This window comes from Marmota monax, unplaced genomic scaffold (assembly GCF_021218885.2).
Source record: "Marmota monax isolate L192 unplaced genomic scaffold, Marmota_monax_Labrador192_F-V1.1 WCK01_AAM20220418_F8-fsc00011, whole genome shotgun sequence".
In the NCBI taxonomy this organism is placed as follows: domain Eukaryota; kingdom Metazoa; phylum Chordata; class Mammalia; order Rodentia; family Sciuridae; genus Marmota; species Marmota monax.
In genome coordinates this window covers 17,170,879-17,189,760 of record NW_026693082.1, presented here as the reverse complement: position 1 = coordinate 17,189,760, position 18,882 = coordinate 17,170,879, and the positions used below count along the sequence as shown (strand labels likewise).

The following is an 18,882-nucleotide window of genomic DNA, read 5'->3' as shown; positions in this document are numbered from 1 at the left end:
TAGCTCAGTGATAGAGCACTTGCCTAACATGAGTGAGGCCCTGGGCTCCTTCCCCAATGCCCCCCCCCCAAAAAAAAAACACACTCGTAAAACTAGGTGAATCAGGTCAGCTTTTATTGTGACATCAGTATATTTATTTCACACAAACCCTTTTGCTAAACTACTTCACAAAACTGCTACAGGTACATTGTTAACATTTTGCGCATGTGTAAAAATATAGATTTTGTTTTTGTTTTGACCAATTAAATGAAATAGGGAAGTGTGGCTTTTTTTTTTTCTGTAGTTTTGGTGAAGAGCTTTGTTTTTTATTTTTCAATAGGTCTTACATTTGTTGAGAAATAGGTAGTGATTTTCAGGGGGACGAAGCCTGGCTAGGATTTCCTTTAAGCCTCTGGCTGCAGTCCTTGGTTTCAGTCACAAGTGTTCAGGCTGGTCTTGGGCAGAGCAGCATGCAGGTTGCTTGTGTTAGGTGCTCTCAGCCTCCTCCACCACCTTCACCCTGACCTCTCCATTTCTCAGTAGCTATGTGATGTATGTGGGTTTTGATTTTTTTTTAAAACCTTTTGCACTTATGTATTGCATGCATTTCTCAAAGACAGGTGTTTCTTAAATTTGAATCACAAATTTAAAATGTTCTTGATGGTGCAACCTTCTGCACCATGACTATCCATATTTGTTTCCCCTAAGGCTCCTGAGCAGGTCATCTGTTTCTGTGCCCGGAGAAAATGCTAGTGTGCTACTAGTTCTCCTTTCCTAACAAAAGCGCATCGTACCGTGCTGTTTGATTTGGGCTCTTGCGTACAACTTGGGGTTGCAAACTAATGGGGACTTAGGGTGTAGCACAGGTGATTGAGTTCTCAAGTGACATTACAATGATCTGATTTTGGACTGTGAGATCCTTTAAGGCTGGGACGTTTTTATTTATCTTTGTTGTCTCCAGCCCCAAATACTCTGTGCCTAGCTCATAAAAGCACTAAACAAACGTTGCTCAGTTGTATGTAATATAGCAGGAGGAAGGGAAGGGCACAAGTTTTGCGCTGCCCCTGGAGCTGAAGAGGTTCCCCCAAGAGGCCGGAGCACACGAGCTGCCGGCAGAGGGCGCGCTTGCACCAGTGGCTGCGATGCCGTTTCCTTCGCCGCTCGCTCTGGGCTTGAGCGTTTCCTCAAACCCCACCAACCGAAACTGGCCGGAAATTTAAATTTAAACCTGCACAAACGCATCAGGATACCGTCAGTTGCACAGGGCAAACCCCAGTTATTGTTAGTCCAGGAAGGCACAAGAACTGTCCAGAATTAGTTTTTAAACTAAAATTAGTTTAAAACACTAAGCCATGGCCACTTGCAACGTCAAACCTGAAAAAGAAAAATGCTGCCTGGTTTGTTTTTTGGGAAATTTTAATAATTTTTATTGCAGGCCCCTTATGTTCAGAGGGCGCCCTAGCTCATCTAATCCAACTTCCTCATTATCTCAGATGAGGAGACTGAGGTTTATGAAAGTAGTCATTTAGACTTCACGGGGGACCTATGGACAGAGAAATTATGCTTCCCTCAAAACTGAGCTTTCAGCATGTACAAAAAAATGTGGAAAGGTGGCCATTGGAAGAAAGGCAACTAGATCTTTCCCTCCCTGTCTCTATTTATACTTAAACAGAAATATTAATGAGCTGGGGTGTAGCTCAGTGATAGAACCCTAAGCCCAAGGTCCATCCCCAACAGCATACAAAATAAAAAAAAAAATAAAAATATATACTTATGTCTAAGTTTATGTATATGTAAATATATTTTACTTTATATATTTAATGTACATAAAAATATATACATGTATATGTTCAAAGGTGTGTTTTTTCAGGCCCTGTAGAGAGGCAGCACAGGTTCAGTATATGACTGTGACCCATTCAGACTTCCTGGGTTTTAATTCTGGTTCATCATTTCTTAGTTCTGTGAACTTGAGGAAGTTACTTAACTCTCTGCTTTCATTTCCTCTTCTATACATGAGGTTAATAACAGGATCTATTTCATTGGATTATTTTAAGGGTAAAAAAAGTTAATTTTTGTAAAGCTCTTAGGACAGTGCTTGGTACACAAAAAGTGCTACAATAATCATCTGCAAAAATAAAAAGCTGGGCATGATGGTGCATGCAAGTAATCCCAGCTACTGGGGGAGACTGAGGCAGGAGAATCATAAACTGGAGACCAGCCTGGGCAGATTAGTGAAATCCTATCTCAAAGTTTTAAAAAATAAAAAACGCTGGGGATGTAGCTCAGTGGTAAAGCACCACTGAGTTCAATCCCTAGTATTGGGGGTGGGGATGGGGAGATGAGGGAAGAGAAAGAAAAATATAAACAAAAAAACAAACAAGGGATGGTGATGTGCACCCATAGTTCCAGCTACTCCAGAGACTGACAGGAGGGTGGCTTGAGTTCAGGAGTTCCAGGCTAGCCTGGGCAAACATAGAAAGATTCGGACTGGTGCACACACACATACACACCCCAAAGAAGAAGAGAAAAAGAAAAAACACATAAAAAATTGGAAGACGCTATTTTAATAACAAATATGAAGAACATTCCAAGGGTTTGTTTTAAAGTTTGAAAGTAGGGTTTTAATATATCTTTTTTTTGGGGGGGGATCAATTGTGTGATAAATGATAAAGGGGTAAGAAAAAATATGTGGTTTATCAATCTGACTACCAGACCGAGCAAAAAGCCTTAAGTTATGATTCCAGCTGAGGGTTTGATTTCCACAGTCCCCCAAAATTATGATATATTTCTCACTTTGTAAAGTTTAGAAAATAATAACCTCAAACTCTCATAGAACCAATTGCTTAAAACTTTTCTAATGTATCTCTTTCCCCAGCCCTGACTTTCTTACTTCAGAGCAACCAAAGAAGACCCTCTTCAAGGCTTCTCTCTCTCTCTCTTTTTTTTTTTGGTTGGTACTAGAGATTGAATCCAGGGATGTTCTACCATTGAGTGAAGTCCCCAGCCCTTTTTAGTTTTTGAGACAGGTTCTCATTAAGTTTCCCGGGCTGGCTTTTAATTTGTGATCCTCCTTTTCAGCCACCTGAGTAGCTGGGATTCCTGGCTGGTGTTACTGCATCTGTCCAAGGTCCTCTTATCCAGCATCCCTTTCCCTTCTCTGGGTCTCTCCCATTTGAAGGCAGCCATTACTGGATTGTATCTAGTTGTCTGCTGGATCTGTAGGGAGCAGCTGGAGGGAAAGAGGAATAAGGGTGATGAATTTGACTGCAGGGTAAACCATGGGAAGGGCAGACCCCTGACACAAGATGTCCACTCAGACCCTGGCTGAGGACCAGGGATGGGGGAATCAGACTCAACTCTGAGACCATTCCTGGACAGATTAAAGCAACTCTGAGTGGTGCTGAAGAGGCAGCACTTGGAATTAGAGGCAATACATCCTCAAAGAAATTAAAGAAATATTCCTATCAAGAAATGAGCTTTGACCTGAACAGAGGAGTCAAGGTTTTTTTTTTTTTTTTTTTTTGTACCAGGGATTGAAGTCAGGAGCACTTAGCCACGAGCCATATCCTCAGTCCTTTTTTTGCATTTTGTTTTAAAACAGTCTCACTAAGTTGCTTAGTGCCTCATTTAGTTGCTGAGGCTGGCTTTGAACTTTGCTTCAGCCTCTGGAGATACTGGGATTACAGACTACTAAAACCAGCTGAGATATCTTATAGAAGGGAAAGGGGCCCAGAAAAGAGACCCTGGCTATAAGGGGTAAGACAGAGAAGGTGTTGGGATGAAGCAGCTCGGAATTCTTTGGAAAGTGAGAACAATGAAGTGAGGCTGAAGATTAAGGACCTTTAACCAGGACCAGGATTGAGCACCTATCTGGCCTTTCTAACTTGCAGATGCCTGGGAATCCCATGAGGGTCTTGTTAAAGGGAAGATTCTGATTTACTAGGGCCAAAATTCTGCCTCAGAGTCTGCATTTCCAACAGGCTTCCTGGGAAGGCTGCTGGTTCTTAGGTTCTGCTTTCAGAAGCAAGATGTCTTCTAGACTTCTGAATAGAGAAAGCTGAGCAGTAGAGGCCACACAGATCAAAGACTCCCCCATGGGGCACATAATTTGGAAGCCCTTTTTAGCTCTAGTTCAAATTCAAGGTTGCCTTTGCAGGTTCCCAGATAGTAAAAGGATTGAAGGATTGTGGAAAGTAGGGAAACGGATCCCAGATTTAAGGGCCTCTCTCCAAACATCCTAGATGATGAAAAGAAAAATGTCTGCTTTTCATTTAAGTGAGGGTCCCAGTTCATCAATAATCAGAGATATCTGGTGAGGCAGAGGAAAATGCTAGCAGTAAAGTCCCCAAGGGGCTTGAAATAGCTGCTAAATTCCCTACAGGCAGCTTTTTACATGCTACCTAGAGGCAGCCATTGGGAGGTTTCAAAATACAGGGTTACTTCAATCAAGCACTTGCCAAACCAGACAACCTATTGAGAGAAGCTGCTAATTGAACTACAGAGGCAGAATGTTATCTGTATTGAGTTTAAAACAGTTTTTCAGGGGGAAATGAGGACAAGGCTATGTAGCCAAGAAGGGTTGGGTGTTGGCTTTGCAGAAAGCCGAGTTACACTTACAAACACGGTTGCCAGGTGTCCTGTATTGAACTGGACAGCGTGGTATTTTAGCTTCTTGTGTATTCAAATGAAGTCAATCCCTGTTTAAAAAAAAAAATCATTATTTCAGATGTTCTTTATCTTATGTTTTGATTGATTTTTAATCAGCAGAAGTTTGTAATTTCAGCTTTTAGTTACTCCTGCTAAGTACTGAGTAGACAAACATGACCTAAAAGAGCCTTGTAAGTCTTTTGAAATCTGAGGAATCCTTTTATTTATCTGTGTGCAAGTAAAATGTTCCAAAACTACTGTTAAGTATTCTGTTAAAAAGTAAAAGTCCATCCCTTAGGAAGGGAGGTTACACCCAACAAACGTTTTTTTCCCCCCACTATTGGTGGGTGGATATTTTTACAATCCTATTCACCAGTGAAGCAGGGAAAAACACGTTTCTCTTAGGGGTAATAATAAGAGCTAATGATTGTTGAGGATTTACATGTGCTCGGCACTGTGTGAACTGTTTACATTCTCTGCCTCTTTTCTCACATCAATCATGAAAGAGAAATCAGAAAGATTCAGTATTGAGACTCTAAACCTGGAAGTTGTCCTCAATTCCTCTTTTTCTCTTAGATTCCTCACCTAGTGTATTAACAAGTTCTGTCAGCTATAACTCTAAAATATATTTTTAAAAACCTAAACTTTTGCTGGGCACAGTGGCACATGACTGTTTTAATACCAGCTACGAGGATTGCAGGTTCAATTCCAGCCTTGGCAACTTAGGGAGTCTCAAAAAGGACTGAGAATGTAGCTCAGTGGTAGAGTGTCCCTGGTATCTTTCTCCCCCCACCCACAAACACACCAGTATGCAACTTAACCTTTGCTGGTTGTGGTGGTACACACCTGTAATCACACATATTTAGGAGGCTGAGGCAGGAGGATTGCCAGTTCATGGCCAGTTTGGGCAACTTCATGAAACTGTCTCAGAATTAAAAATAAAAAGGGCTGGGGATGTAGCTCAGTGGTAAAGCACCCTTGGGTTCAATCCCCACTATGGGTGGTAGGTCTGGGGAGATTAACCTTTTTTTTTTTTTACTCTAACTCAATTCCTGATTGTCTTTCTTGCTTCAATGTTGCATTGTCCTCCAAACTGATGCCCCATGCTAATCTCTTTTTTAAACTTTTTTATTTGTTCCTTTTAGTTATTCATGGCAGTAGAATGTATTTTGATATATTGTACATACATGGAGTACAATTTCCCATTCTTCTGGTTGTACATGATGTGGAATTACATTGGTCATGTATTCATATATGAACATAGGAAAGTAATTCCGATTCATTCTACTATCTTTCCTATTCCCTTTCTCTCTCCATTCCCTTCATTTCCCTTTGTCTAATCCAAAGAACTTCTATTCTTCCCTAATCACTACCACCCACTTTGTGAGTTAACATCAGAGAGAACATTCAGCTTCTGGTTTTTTGGGATTGGCTTATTACACTTAGCATAATAGCCTCCCCATGCCAATCTTGACCCTTAGTAGAATCTTCCCTCCTCCACACCATGGCCAGAATGATATCTTTATACAAGATATCAGATTATGTACTCTCCAGTGGCTTCTCTTCTGTTTTACTCACCTTTTTAAACTACTGTGCCCAAAATAATTTACAAGAACAATTTTATAGGAGGAAAGTTTATTTGTTGTTCATGATTTCAGAGACCTCAGTCCACAGATGGCCAACTTCATTCATTGGAGCCTGAGGTGAGGCAAAACATCATTGCAGAAGTGTGTGGTGGAGGGAAGCAGCCTGGAACATGTCACCAGGAAGCAGAGAGAGAGTACTCCACTCACAGTGATAAAATGTAAACCCCAAAGGCATGCCCACAGTGACCTACCATATCCAGCCACACCCTACTTGCCCTCAATGACCACCCAGTTAATCTCTATCAGGGGATTAATATGCTGATCAGGTTAATAAGGCTCTCATAATCCTATCATTTTACCTCTAAACTTTCTTGCATTGTCTTACACGAAAGATTTTTTGGGGGAACCTCATATCTAATCTATAGCAACTTCACATGCTGGGGATATAGCTCAGTTGGTAGGGTGCTTGCCTTGCATGTACAAGGCCCTGGGTTCAATCCCCAGCACCACAAAAAATACATAAAAATAAAATAAAACCCAAAGTCCTTTCCAAGACTTTCCCTATAGGATCAGGCTTATGATTTCCAAGTGCAAATTTATTTATTGAGTACCTGCTATATGCAGGCATTTTGGATGCTGGCATATTGCTTCTGTGAAGAGCTTACATCCTAGTAGGAGAAAAAAAGAATCCAAGAAATCAATAGTATGGTATGGAGGAAAACAAGATGGGGAAAGGAAACTAGGGAGTGTTAAGTGACAGTGAGGGGCTACTATTTGCATGTCCAGGAGGGCCTTCCCAGGAAGAGGACATTTAAGCAGAAACCTGACAGAGAGGGAATGAGTCAAGTAGATTCTAGAGGAAGAACTCTCTGGCAGAGGGAACAGCATATGCAAAGGTCCTAAGGAAAAGGCGAGGTTGGCATGTTGGATGAACAGCAAGGAGGCCCAGGTGGCTAGAGCAGACAGAGAACAGTAGGGGAGTAGGCATAAGTCAGAGAGGTCTGGGATGTGAGTTAGGGAGAGGGCAGATCAGGGAGGAACTTATAGGCCTCCTCCCCTGGTGACTGGACTTCTAGCTGGTGGGAAGCCAGGGAATGGTATGAGTGGCCTAGTGACGTGATTGTGTAGAAGGGCAGATGTGACTGCAGGGAGACTTGTTCAGTATCAAAGTCAGAAGCAGTAATGATGGCATAGGCCAAAATGGTGGATGTGGAAGACAATAAAAGGGCTCAAGTGTTGCTGAATGGATGGTGAATGAATGAACTTTCCCATGCTCACCTAGGTAGAAAGTAATAGAGCTAAGATTCTCATGAAGCAGTCTGACTAGAGCCCTTCCTCTTAGCCATTAATGGGGTGAAAGGAGAGAGGCTATTGCAGTCCCTTGGGAGCTTCTTGTCTCTGAGAGTTAGCAGTTTCCCTTTGATGGAGATTTTGGGGAGGAAGGGAAATATTCTAATATTGGAAGCTTTATTGAAAAAGAAGACAGAAAAATAATTTCCTGGATACAAAAACATCTGGAAGGGGAAAAAATACAAAAAACAAAAAACAAAAAAAAACCACATAAACTTGTACCAGTGTATTGGGCTGAGATTGGGGTACTGATTAATGACCACTTAAGCCTATGTATAATTTGTTTTCAAAGAGAATGCATTAAGGGAGTACTTTTGGACCTGGAAATTAAACTGAAAAAAATTGGAAAGGCTATGACTCAGTTACCTTTTCTAGGAGAAACTGGTTTAGATTAAAGCTAGACATATATAAAGTGAATATTCTGAGCCATCCATTCTCTGACTTGCACTTAAATCTCTAGCTTCCTTAGGGATGGCTGCTCTCATGATGCAAAACTTACTCCTTAGTGTTATTTTCCATTTGCTAAGTGGTTGGATCCATTTGAGCCAAACCATGCCTTTGTAGACTTGGTTGCTTCTTTTGGAAGTGTTTCATCCTTCAAACTAGGTTATAGAAACATGAGCTGAATTAGACACACAGCTACAGAAAGCAGATTTCTGCTTTCAAATTTAAGATGAAAACCATGAATATTCAAAGTATTCCTTTCACATTGAAACTAACCAACTTGCTTGGTAAAATTCTGTTTCCTAACAGTTAGAAATTGGTGCTGGAGGAGGCAGTAGCCTCTATTATGAGCAGAAACTAAGGTCACGCAGAGGAACATCTGAATCCAGCTCTGTTCCTCATAGTTGGGTGACTATGGTCAAGTTGCTGAACTTAGTTACTTTTCTCACCCACAAAATTCATGTCCCCATAATTGCCTGGTAGGGGTGTTGTGAGGGTGAATTGAAATGATGTTTGTGGTGACACAGAGTGATTTATTTGATGGGTGGAAATTTGTAAATTGATGGAGGACTATTTCTTGCTTTTGTGGTTTCGTGTTTTATTCTAGCTCTGTTGTTTCAGGGACAGGGTTAACTATATAAGTTGGGAGTGAATGAATGAGAATGAAAGACCAAGCCAGAGGGATGTCTGGACTCTGAGGAGTAGGTCAGGATTCATCTTAGGTGAACTTGGACAAGTGGTCACCTCCCTGAGACGAACCTGTGGTGAAACTGAGATGTCTGTGTGAGAGAGTTGGCTGCCATTTTGGTGCCACCTATAGGTGGAGAGGCAGGTTAGAAAAAGGGCTGAGGATGTAGCACTAAAAAAAAAAAAAAAAAATCAGGGTGAAGCTGGGCATGGTGGTGCCCACCTGTAGTCTCAGCTGAGGATTGAGATCAAACTCTTGAGCCCAAGAGTTTGAGACCTGCCTGAGTAACACAGAAAGATCCTGTCTCCAAAACAAAATAAAATTGCTACATATTATTATTTTGTATGAATGTACCAAGATTCATTTAATCCATATCATTTAGATAGATAATTAGGATGTTTTTAATTTTTATTTGACAACTGTGTAACAAATAAACTTATGGTACAAATTATGGCATTTATGATTATTTTCCTAGACCAAATTCCTAGAAATTGAGTTAAATATATATATTTTGAGCATTTTTGATACAGATTACCAACTTGTCCTCCAAAAAGGTTGTTGGTCTCTAATAGCAAACAAGATGGCCTGTACCACCTCTAGATGATGGCCTGCTGGTCATGATGTTTTAAATCTCTGTGGATTTAATGAACTTTATTGTTGAGAGCCACAGCCGAAGGGGCCCCAGCAAACTTCCAGCTGCCAGCAAACTTCCAGCTGCCAGCAAACTTCCACTGCGGCATTTGGTGGCCCGTACGGGGAGAACCCGCGACCTTGGCATTATCAGCAACTTGTGGTAGTGTTGGGGTATTTTTGCTGATGGTGTCATCAGTGGTACAATTTTTCCAAAAGGAGCTATCACTGAACTGCTTGCAGAACTTGCCTGGACTATGTATCACTTGTATGCATTGTGAACTCACTTTATGCATTGTGAACTATCTGTTGGTGCAGCGACTTGTGGTAGTGTTGGGGTATTTTTGCTGATGGTGTCATCGGTGGTACAATTTTTCCAAAAGGAGCCGTCAATTGGCTTGGTGTATCTTCCTCCCTTCTGCTTGTCATGGTTGTTCAGCTAAAATTTGGGGGCCAACAGAGGTGAGGCAAAGAACCTCACCGTCCCCCCCCCCCCCGTTGGTACAAAGACCTATGCACAGGTGTGGCTGTATGCTGAACCGTTAGTCAATAATGGGTAAGATCCAATTGCAATGGTACCAACCTAAGACAGGAGGCTGACGCCTTGAGGTCAGCTCATCCGATTACAGGTAAGGACCATATGTAGTATTGGACAACCTAAGGCAGGCAGGGTCCCTAAGCCACATGCTTGTTGTTTAAACAGAGAGGGGGAGATGTTGAGAGCCACAGCCGAAGGGGCCCCAGCAAACTTCCAGCTGCCAGCTGATGATTGGCTCACAGTGGCCCCAGCAACTTCTAGCTGCCAACTGATTGGCTCCTCTGCGGTGATGCTCATTGGGCTGTTTCCCCTCCCTTTCAGACCACGGAGCTGCTCATTGGGGGACTTTTTTTTGCTCCGCCCACGTGACCCAGCCAATCGGCCTCAAGAGCAGGAGGAGGGGGGGAGGTTGAGAGGCTTGTGGGAAGCCGGTGGTGGCAGTTGGGCTCTGAGGGTTTTTCCTGAGGAGCTGTGTGGTGTGGTGTGTGTGTTCTAAAAATAAAGTTCGTTTCTTTTGACAAGTGGCTCCTGAATTGTGCCCAGCCAGACTGTGGAATTGTGCCCAGCCAGACTGCGGCACTTTATTTTACTCCCCACCCCCCGCATTTACAGTAGATTTAGAGATTAAACCCAGGAGCACTTTGCCACTGAACTGCGTCCCTATTTCTTTATTTTTATTTTGAGACACAGGGGCTTTGTTAAATTTCCCAGGCTGGTCTGGAATTTGAGATCTTCTTGCCTCTACTTCTCAAGTAGCTGGGATTATAGGGCTGCATCACTACAACTGGCAGTTTAATGAATTTTAAAAGGCTATATTGATGTTTTGCTTGATATTTGGTTACCAATGAGAATGAAATATTTTTCCTCATGCTTAATGATCATTGGTATTTCTTTTGTGTGGATTTTTTTTTTCATGTACTTGGTCTTTTTATCTTGGTGTTTTTTTTTTTTTTTGTTTTGTTATTCATTTGGAAAAGTTTGTAATATATATTGCATGTATTTGTTCCAACTGTGTCTTTTTTTTTCTTTTACAAATTTATCTTCTTTTCTTTTTTGTATATATTATAAAAGTTGGGCTGGGGTTGTGGCTCAGTGGTAGAAAGCTTGCCTCGCATGTGTGAGGTACTGGGTTCAAACCTCAGCACCACATAAAAATAAATAAATAAATAAAATAAAGATATTGTGTCCAACTACAACTAAAAAAATATTTTAAAAAAATTTTAAGGGGTTGGGGTTGTGGCTTAGTGGCAGAGCGCTTGCCTAGCATGTGTGAGGCACTGGGTTTGATTCTCAGCATCATGTATAAATAAATAAAAGGTCCATTGACAGCTAAAAAACAAAATTAAAAAAATTAATAGATGCTCAGTATAAAAGTATTAATTTTTTTGATATTGTATAAATACTGACAATTTCCCAAATTCCTTTCTTTCACATTGAGAATTTGGTGTATATTTCTACAAATGTGTTTTTTCCCATCCATATTCTACCAATTGCATTTTTTTCAAAGTTGGAACCATAGTACAAAACTATTTTTAACTCGATTCCTCACTAACTATATCTTATACATATCTTAATCCCAATATGACAGCTTTAATATCTTTTAGTTATGTACTATTATGTGACATATTGTATTTTTTATGATATAAAGTTTTACATTTTATTTAGTCATATCTTTCAGTTTTGTGATTCTGGGTTTGGTAGTAGAGTTTGAACCCAGGGCCTATTCATGCTCTACCACTGAACTGCACTCCCAGCCCCCAGTCTTTTTTAAATTTTTATTTTTTTAAAATAGTTTTTTAGTTGTTGATGGATCTTTATTTTATTCAGTTATTTATATGTGGTGCTGAGAATCAAACCCAGTGCCTCACACCTGTGAGGCAAGTGCTCTACCTTTAAGCCACAACCCCAGCCCTTTTGTTAAATTTTTAATTAAATTAAATTTATTTATTGGTGCTGAGGATTTAACTCAAAGGATCATGTATGCTAGGCAAGTTCTCTACCACTGAGGTACATCCCCTGAACATTTTTTTTTCTTTTTTGGTGGTACTAGGGATTTAATTCAAGGATGCCCTACTCTGAGCTACATCCCCAGCACTATTTTTTATTTTATTTTGAAACAGGATCTCATAAAGTTACTGAGGCTTGCCTCGAATTTGAGATCCTCTTGCCTCAACCTCCTGAATACCTGGGATTACAGGCATGTGCCACCATACCTGGCCTCCCCAGTGCTTTTTAAACTTTGAGACAGGGTCTTATGGTGGGAGGCCACCATGCCCAGCCCCAGCCCCAATCTTTTTTAAAAATTGCATATTGCTTAATGCTTATGCTCTGAAAAAGATTCTCAAAAATTTTTGTGAGAATTCCCCAAAGATTCAGGAATTTATCCTTCATTTTAAGATATGTGCTCTGCTGTGAAAAATGTAGACTATTGACACATTTTTGTAAACTATAGGAGTGTAAGCATAGGAAGAATATGGTAAACCTTGTTGTATAAACAAAAGATGTAAAAATATCTTATTTTAATAAAATAAAATATAAATGAAGTACCTGTTTAATAAAATATAATGAAGTACCTGTTAAGTGAATTAAAATTGTAGAACATTACCATTTCAGTTTATCCCAACAGCTGATTTTTACAACTTTAAAACACATCAATAATCTTTGAAATAGAGAATTCTTACTTCCTCTAAACATTCATGAAATAACTAGGTTAGGTGCCAGAAATGCAATGATGAAAACACACACACACACACACACACACACACAATCTCAGCTCTTCTCCAGTTTTGTCAAGTGAGGAGAAAATGTTATTCAAATATAACAACCTACAGAATGCATGATTATAGAAGAGCATACGACAATATGAGGTGATTAAGAAGGATTTATTCTTGTCGGGTGTGGTGGCACACACCTGTAATCCAAGTACCACTGAAAACTGAGGCAGGAGGATCTAAAGTTCAAAGCCAATCTCAGCATATTAGTAAGGCCCCAAGCAACTCAGCAAGACCCTGTCTCAAAATTTTTAAAAAATATAATGAAAAAAAAAATGTCTGAGGATGTGGCTCAGTGGCTAAGCACTTCTGGGTTCAATCCCTGGTACCAAAAAAAAAAAAAAAAGAAAGAAAAAATCTAGCCTTGACACGTCCTGGAAAGCTAACCTGAGACAAGTCAGTTGTTCTGTGGTTGGGGGATAGGGATGACAGATGACTGGTAAAGGGGCAACATGCAGGAAAGCAGCAGCTACAGGAGCCTTGAAGAAGAAGTACAAGCCTTGGGCTAACAAATGCTTGAAGACAGGAAGGATTGTGGGGGAGAGAGGAGAAAGTATTTAAAGTAGTATTTAAATTGAAACAATTTTCCTCTTTTTTTTTTTTTTTGAGAGAGAGAGAGAGAGAATTTTAATACTTATTTTTTAGTTATTTTTGGGCGGACACAACATCTTTGTATGTGGTGCTGAGGATCGAACCTGGGCCTCATGCATGCCAGGCGAGCGCGCTACCGCTTGAGCCACATCCCCAGCCCAATTTTCCTCTTTAATAATGGTGTAGCTGGGTGCAGTGACAGACTGTAAATCCAGCTATTCAGGAGGCTGAGGCTGGATGATCATAAATTTGAGGCTGGCCTGGGCCAAAAAGAAAAGAAAAAAAGGGGTTGGGGTCGTGGCTCAACAGTAGAGTGCTTGCCTAACACATGTGAGACCCTGGGTTGGATCCTCAGCACCACATAAAAATAAATAAATAAAATAAAGGTATTGTGTCCAACTACAACTAAAAAATAAACATTAAAAAAAAAGGAAGAAAGAAAGAAAAAGGCTCAGTGGTGGAATCCTTGCCTAGCAAGTGCAAGACTCTCAATTCAATCCCCAATACCACAAAATGCTTGCTCTACAGGGAATATGAGAGTCATTAAATGATCACTGAAGTCCCAGTGTTTGAGTGTTTGGCCTGGTGATGTAGCTCAGTGGTAGAGTGTGGACTTTGCATCTTCGAGGCCCTATGTTTAATCTTCAGCACCTCAAAAAACAAACACAAAACTTGAGGATTTCCAGAATATAAATGCTAGGTGGAAGAGGTTAACCTAGCAAGTGTTCCTGAGCTGGAAGCAGAAAAGCCAGAAGTGATTCAGATTGGGAAAACAAGGCCTTTTGAGGAAAAGATAATGGTACTCAGAATACCACTAAGAGATGAAGGAAAATGAAACTGAAAGCATATCCATTGGATTTTGCAACAAGGAGGTCAATCATTTTTGCAAGATGCCTTAAATGTGCTATTTATAATCAGTCTCATGCACCTTCAGAATTGTCTGTGTCTTTTGCCTGACTAGGAAGGGTCTACTTTAGATACATCCCAAGCTTCTGAAAATCTGAACACATTCTAGCAACAATCTGCATAATGTTACAAATAAGACCATTATAAGATAAACACATTTGACACGGCATTTATTACAAAATGTTTTTATTTCAGAGAGAACTAACTGGATTCATGGTTTTTAAAAAAGCATGTATTTCTTGTGTAGTGCTATATAGATTTCTGATGAATCTAGATGCTCAGAAGCAAAGTTCATTGAGATGTGTTACTTTAAAGAAAGTATGTTTAAAGCCAGGCATGGTGATGCACACCTGTAATCCTAGCAATGTGGGAGCCTGAAGCAAAACGATAACAAGTTCAAGGCCTGTCTGGGCAATATAGTGAGACCGTGTCTAAAAATAAAAACTAAAAATAACGGGAGATTTAGCTCAGTTGTAGAGTGCTTCCAGGTTTGATCCCGGGACACCCAAGTAGAGTATGTTTAATACAGAAACCAGCTACTGAAAATTGTATAACCCTTCCCCTATATTTGCAGAATAGTCTAAAAATGTCCCATACAACCATGAAAGTAGTTTTCTAAACCAAAATGATTTTGTCATTAAAAAGTCATTCTCAAGATAAAAATCAAGTACATAATAATTAATGAACTTAACAGAAATTCAAATCAAATTTTCAAACAATTGTAAATTACATCATTTATTCATCTTTACCTGAATTAATAATCTGTTAAAGGCGTTCATGGAGTTATTCATCAAAAAAAATATATATTTGGAGGCCAAGTTTGTGGTTTAGTGGTAGAGTACTTGCCCTAGCATAATGAAAGCTTGGGGTTCAATCCTTAGTACTATAAAAGGGGAAAAAAATGCACACATTTAGGGCTGGGGGTGTGGCTCAGTGGTAGAGGGCTCGCCTAACACATGCCCTGGGTTCTATCCTCAGCACCACATAAAAATAAATAAATAAAAGGTATTGTGTCCAACTACAACTAAAAAATATTTTTTAAATGCACACATTTAATCATCATAGCTGAATGTAATTATTGTTAAAATATCAGAACAGTAGTATATTTCAGAAATATATAGGTAATGACTTTTAAAGCTTTATTAAGGCATCCTCTAAAATGTAGCTAAGTAACTGGACATTTACATTAACTGGACATTTACATATCACTGTTAAGATCATCACAGTAAGAAAATTATAAAGATATAAGATAAATTATATATATGCACATATAATTATATGCATATACGTATGCACATAAATATATATGTGCATCTCATTTTCTTTCGGAAGATTTAGAACTTCTCATTCTATTTTTTTAAAAAATTGAGAAATGAACAGATATTTGATATTAAGTGGTTCAATAGGACTACAACATAAAAGCTGTACTTTTATATACATTGTTTCATTTTAAAAATCTATAAGTTTTAATAACAAACTTCAGGAGTTCCCTAACCCCTTTGGTACTAGGGACTGAACCCAGAGGTACTCTAATAACAAGCTACAACCCCAAACCTTTTTATTTTTCATTTTGAGACAGTCTCTCATTAGGTTGCCCAGGCTGGCCTCCAACTTGAGATTGAGCCTCCGGGTTACTGGTAGTGTAGGCATGCATCACCATGTCTGGCTACCTCAAGAGTTTTTTTTTTTTTTTTTTTTGAGAGAGAGAGAGAGAGGGAGGGAGGGAGGGAGGGAGGGGGAGGGAGAGAGAGAATTTTTATTTATTTTTTCAGTTTTCGGCGGACACAACATCTTTGTTTGTATGTGGTGCTGAGGATCCAACCCGGGCCCCACGCATGCCAGGCGAGCACGCTACAGCTTGAGCCACAACCCCAGCCCTCAAGAGTTTTAAAGATAATTCTTTCTTCCTTAAAATTTGGACCTTATGGTCAGATAAATCTTGCTAAAATTCTTTCATTTTGCTAGTGCCACCCGCATATTATTCAGTAGCTTTCCACTTCTTACTTAATGAAATTCAACTCTTTATTCTGACATTCAAAACATACCAGTTTGGCTTCCAGCTTTATTTCTAAAGCAGGCCACATTCTTCTTTGACAAAGGCTATCTCCACCTTGAGCTTGTGCTGTGTTCCTCACCTCAAATATTCTTCCTTTTTTCTCTTATTCAAATTCCATCTTTTTAGAAAAATTTTTTATAATGATTCTTTTTTTTTGTGTGTGTGTTGCTGGGGATTGAGCCCAGGGTCTTGTACATGTGAGGCAAGCATTCTACTAACTGAGCTATATCCCTAGCTCCATAATCTTTTTAAATTTTTTTTAATTTTTAGTTGTAGATGGATAGCATGCCTTTATTTTGTTTATTTTGATGTGATGCTAAAGATGGAACCCAGTGCCTTACTGGTGCTAGGCAAGAGCTAACATTAAGCTCAGCCCTAGCCCCAAATCCCATGATCTTTAAAAGTTGATTCAACTCTACCTCCCTGGTGCACCTTCCCTGATGCTTCTGGTACCTTCCCTGACCTTGTCTTCATCACTCATTCTGGCTCTGAGACCCAACTAACTTTTATTTTTTGGTGGTGGTGCTGGGGATTGATTGAACCCAGGGCCTTATGCATGCGAAGCAAGCACTCTATCAACTGAGCTACATCCCCAGCCCCCTATATTATCTTTATATTGGCTCTTAAACCAAAGGGGAAATTCCTTGATTGGTACTTTTGGTGCCTAAAATTTGACTGAGTATAAAATTATAAGCATATGTATCACTTTCTTACAGTTTCTATCTACAGAAACAGCAATAACTAAAGGACAAGTTTACTATTGCTTAAGTGTCTCTCATTTTCTTACAAAGCTAACTGATCTTGCTATCAACCCCTTTAATGCATGCTCTTTACTGTAACTGAAATATATGAAGTCTGGAATTTTCTTCAAACAAGGACTTATTCCCTTTAATCTCATCAGTTCTTGGGTAAGTTTCTCTTTTGTGATGAATTTTTACTTTTTTACAGTTAGATCCCCCTCCCAGGTTTTAATGGAATACTTTTGAATGTTCAATTTTCTTAAAATATAATATTTTTTAAAAATCAGCAAAGTCTTTCTTCCTTGTATATGAATTTTCCTTTGTCTCTCCTTTGCCCAGATATAGGAGAAGGGATTGAGAAGTGGAAAGATATATGCTTTTAAAAGGCCATGCTGAAGAGGGTGTGGTGGCACACCCTTGTAATTCCAGCTACTTGCAGCTACTTGGGGAGGCTGAGGTAGGATCCCAAGTTCCAGGACAATTTCAGTTTCAGCAACTTAGTGAGACCCTGTCTCAAAAAAAAAAAAAAAAAAAAAAAAAAAAAAAAAAAGAAATAGGAATAAAAATGGTTGGGATGCAGCTCAGCTCAGTGATAAGCGCCATGTGTTTTACCCCCCCCACTCGTAACATGCAATCACCCTGTGCTAGATGGAGAAAAGCAGAAATTATGGTGCTATCTTCCTCTACTGAAGAGACAGTAGTCTAGCTCTGCTTACGATTACTATTGTGCTTGAGCCCCAGGTTTACAAACTCAAGGCAAGTGTAATGATGATGATGATAATAATAATAATAATAATAATTATTATTATTATTATTCATGGTTTTCTTCTACCATATTATAGTAGCAACCATTTATTAAGTACTTATTGTATGTCAGACAAATGTTGGTTGCTTTATGTTACCTAATTATTACTAAAATCAAATTTGTGACATATTTCTCATTTTACAGAGACAACTGAGGCTTAGAGACACCAAGTAACTTGAACAACTAATAAGTGGCAAACACAGAATTTGGATACAGAACTCATTCTAAAGCCTATCCTTTAGACATTGCACTATACCTTGTAATGTCAGTGTCTTTGGGGGGCAGGAATTCTAATGGGGAATTTGGGGGCTTGCATTCATAACTTTGGCAGTTATAGGGGAGAATAATAATAAAAAAATGTTCCAATGTACTTGGAGAGGCTCACCAGCACCACTCCCCTATATATAGTTGCTCCAGACCTAGTTATTGGTAGTTCATCACTCACAATTTACATTTTAGTGTGCATACATTTTTGTGATGGAATATCTTGATCACATTTGTATTATTAGATGGGGAGGAAAGCTAAGAAGTTTTTACCTTTGTCAAGGACTGGGACAAAAGCCACACCATGAGATAAATCAACACAAGAAACACACCAATGTGCACACACACACACACACTCACACACACATGCACATGTGTGTGTATTATAAAAATTTAAATGATATATATATATCTTCATAAATAGAAATTATACCACTTCAAAAACATTTTTATCACAAACCCCAGAAACTTATGTAAGACTGTATAGTTTTACTGTTGGGCCAATATGTGAATTCAAGCCTCAGCTGTTAGTTTACTTATTGAAAGAAGAGTCAATAGAAGGAAATTCCAGTGTGACAAGAATTTTGACAACCCCTGTGTTATCTCTACCAGGATCTAGTTACATTGTGCTCTTCCAGGAAGGATGTAGCTGTGTATGCAGGTTTAATAGGGCAGCCACTCTTTTCTAGGCACACTACATGTGGGTAGTTCAATAGTTGTTTTGTGTATATTAGGACCATGGGATGAAAGAGGCAGCAGCTATTCTTCATTTTTCTAAACTTGAGAGTTTAACATGCTATGCTCTTTACTTAGTCGTTAATTTTTAACAGTCTAGGGGTTGCTATGTAGATTTAACAAGCGTTTTACATTTAGTTGGGCAGAAGTTT

General features: G+C 39.4%; 1 long non-coding RNA gene across 5 annotated transcripts in view; it reads right to left on the bottom strand.

Annotated features, from left to right (window-relative positions):
- Positions 1–18,882, bottom strand: part of LOC124099156 (uncharacterized) — a 125,361-nt gene that overhangs the window by 11,293 nt on the left and 95,186 nt on the right. For 3 of the 5 annotated variants that reach the window (XR_009227750.1, XR_009227757.1, XR_009227753.1), the window contains exon 7: positions 4,597–4,676. This is a non-coding gene — a long non-coding RNA (uncharacterized LOC124099156). Of the gene's footprint in view, positions 1–2,527; positions 3,209–4,596; positions 4,677–18,882 lie in introns of those variants that run through there. The other 2 variants (XR_009227746.1, XR_009227755.1) reach the window with 1 other exon arrangement.